Genomic DNA, 3,508 nt, shown 5'->3' on the forward strand with positions numbered 1-3,508 from the left:
TTTGCTCACTCCACGTTCTTCAAGTCAAAGTTGTCTCTGTTTGCCCCAAAATATACTCTCCACGACCAGTTTCTAGTCCAGCACTGAAGACTCAGCACTCCATATTTGGTGGTGAAGAATGGCTCTTCTCTCACTGTTGTTAGTACATTCTGTTTTCAAAAGACAGGTCTGAAGGCTTTAGGAAGGGATGGTAAAGACTCATTAACACACCGTATAGCACTAACACCCATCCATCAGAATGGGCCCTGACAGTGAACAGCCTGAACTAGTGATAGCAGAAGCATCATCCCTGCTTGTAGGGAATGAACGTCATTTACCCGTAATCCAGATTCTCTAAGTCTGTTTCAGCTGTGTGGACGGTGGCTTTGATTACCTTTGGACCAACTAGCATGTTGAAGGACGGACTGGCTATAGCAGGCTTCTTGCATAGCAGCCCTTTCTACAAAGATGCAGTGTTATTTAGAGCGTGGTCCACACAACATAAGCCTCACCGGGAAGCTTGTTAGAAACGCAAATTCGTGGGCCCCATCTCAGACCGTCTGAATCAGAATCTCTGGATGTGGGGCCCATAAATCTGCGCTTTAATAGAATTTCCAGGCAATTCTGAGGAATGCTAAATTTTAGGAACCATGGCAGAATAAAATTTCTTATAGAAATCAGCCAGCAACTTGACATTTATCCCCCAAATTAAGTACCTGGCAGCCTAATGTAGGCTCAAGAAACGTTTGACGAACAAAAACAAGAGTGTATGAATGAAAGCAAGAGCCCGAATTAAAGACAGCAACCACATTTAATCTTCCTGCTATTCATATACGCTAACTTGCCAACGTGGGCTCCCATTCTCCAGTCATTAAGCGTAAAGCAAAGGTCTGTGAAAAAAGCAAGTCCTAGTTCACTTGTAATTAATCCTTAAAAAAAAAAAAAAGAAATTACAGATTTAAAGTGTGATAATTGGTTGGAATATTTTAAGGTCTTTGTGAGAAGAATGCCGTTTTCTGAAACAGAAAATTCACATTTATATTAGACAAAAAGTCCAGTCCTCAAAGAAAGTTCTTTGTCTTGTGCTGCTTCATCCGAGAGAACAGCAGGTGGCAGATGGCCCCGCGCGCTGCAGGAGGGCTGGTGGTTGGGGCTTGGGCAAGGCCACAGAGCTTTCGGAGACAAGGCCGAGGACGAGGAGTGAATCCCTGTCACCAAGCTGGACCGCCTGGCCAAGGACAGGAAGATCAAGTCCCTGGAGGAGCTCTATCTCTGCTCCCTACCCGTCAAGCCATCTGAGATCATTGACTTCTTCCTGGGGGCGTCCCTCAAGGAGGAGGTTTTGAAGATCATGCCTGTGCAAAAGCAGACCCATGCTGGCCAGCAGACCAGGTTCAGAGCATTTGTTGTCATCAGAGATTACCATGGACACGTCGGTCTGGATGTCAAGTGCTCCAGGGAGATAGCCACTGCCACCCTGGTCGAGCTTTCCATCGCCCTGTGTGGGGAGGCTACTGGGGGAACAAGATCACCAAGCCCCACGCTCTGTGCTGCCCCCAGAGGCACGGACATGGTCTCAGCCCCTGTGCCCAAGAAGCTCCTGAGGATGGCTGGTATTGACAACTCTACACCTCAGCCAGGGACGACTTTGCCAAGGCTACTTTGGATGCCATCTCCAAGACCTACGGCTAGCTCACCCCTGACCTCTGGAAAGAGACGGTGTTCACCAAGTCTCCCTATCAGGGATTTACTGACCGTCTTGTAAAGACCCACACCAGAGTCTCCGTGCAGAGGACCCAGGCTCCAGCGGTGGCCACCACATAGTTTTATACAAGAAAAATAAAGTGAACTGAGGCTCTTTGTCTTGTGGTTTTGTTTTCTACTATTTAAGAGTTAAATTTTTTCCTCACGTAAAAATGGCCTTTTAGGAGCACCTGGGTAGCTCAGTCGGTTAAGCATCCAACTCTTGATTTCAGCTCAGGTCAGGATCTCAGGGTGGTGAGATCAAGCCCCACATTGAGCCCCACATTGAGCCCCCGTCAGGTTCCGCGCTGGGCATGGAGCCTGCTTAGGATTCTCTCTCTTCCACTCCCTCTGCCCCTCCCCCAACTCCCTCTCTTAAAAAAAAAACTTTCTTTTCCGCTATGGTTAGGAAGTCCAGAGTCCACTGTTAACCCAGACAAATCATTGACAATGAAGTTATATCTTTATAATGGAGATGTTGACATAATATTAACTTCTGGCAATGCTGCAGGCGAAGTTATATCAAGGACAACCACACATTCTTCCAAGGTTACTTTCCTGGAAGGTAAATTTTTGCTTAGCAACAACTTACTCAAAAGATAATGGTGCATACCCATGTACAGTTTTATCAAGATTAATTGATTATCTTAAAAATTATGTCCTTAGACCACCCAACAGCAAAACACTGCCAGGGCACCCAATATATATATCGAGTTAGAGATACAGAATATTCCTTTGCTACAGGTTGTTATGGGAATCTAAGGAAGATGGACTGTGAATCCATTACATTTTGGCCCCACAATTAACATGCAATTTCATAATTTGGAATTTAATGATTAATGAAATGAAGCAGGAGAACTAATATTCCCAAAAAAGGGGCAAAATAAAATGTGTTGCATGAAAGCACATAAAGCCCTTTGAATACTGGTGGGGATGGGGGTGGGGGTTGGGGGGCTTAGAGTCAGGTGTGCTGCAAGGCTCTCCCAAGATCCAAGGTACCCTTTCCAGGGCCTCCTTAGGTCTCTCACTTCAGCCATTCAATAAACATTCACTGAAAGTCTGCTCTGTGCAAAGCACTAAAGTAAAAGCAAGGGGAAATACCAGGAGGATTAAGGATTGGTCTCCATCCTTCAGGACATTTATGCAGGCAGAATAGTAATATAAAGAGCCATGGAATCCCAGAGCAAGGGAGAATTATAAGAGTGAAGGCTTCATGGACAAAATACAGTTGAGCTGGACTTTGAATGGATAGATCAGTACATGGTTATATTAGATAGGGTGGGGATGGGGAGAGGCTATACCCAGGACAAAGCACAGACCATTCCCAGCAACGGTGGAGGGAAGCAACCTCAGAGAAAGGACAGTGAATACAAGCGTGTGGGGTGGTAGTGCATGTGTCATGGGCAATAAGATAACCACCATCGCTCCTTTCACTGTCCTGGATGCCAGACACTCTACCCATTAAAATGACCGGGCTTGGATGGTGCTGGTCCTTATATAACATCATGCTCTGGTGTTCAAATCATTAATGGTTTTATGAGTGTGTGTGTGTGTGTGTGTGTGGTCAAGTAGACATATCAGAAAGCTTACCATTTCAACCCTTTTAAAGTGGTGTAGGTCCAGGGTGCCTGGGTGGCTCAGTTGGTTGGGCAACTGCCTTCGGCTCAGGTCATAATCCTGGAGTCCCGGGATCGAGTCCCGCATCGGGCTCCCTGCTCGGCGGGGAGTCTGCTTCTCCCTCTGACCCTCCCCCCTCTCATGTGCTCTCTCTCTCTCAAGTAAATAA

At 46.3% G+C, this 3,508-nt stretch overlaps 1 pseudogene; it reads left to right on the forward strand.

Annotated features, from left to right (window-relative positions):
- Positions 1-238: 238 nt before the first annotated feature.
- Positions 239-1,824, forward strand: LOC115941916 (small ribosomal subunit protein uS5 pseudogene; annotated as a pseudogene).
- The last annotated feature ends 1,684 nt before the right edge of the window (positions 1,825-3,508 follow it).

This window comes from Leptonychotes weddellii, chromosome 7 (genome assembly GCF_054177405.1).
Source record: "Leptonychotes weddellii isolate Sample4059 chromosome 7, ASM5417740v2, whole genome shotgun sequence".
Classification (NCBI taxonomy): domain Eukaryota; kingdom Metazoa; phylum Chordata; class Mammalia; order Carnivora; family Phocidae; genus Leptonychotes; species Leptonychotes weddellii.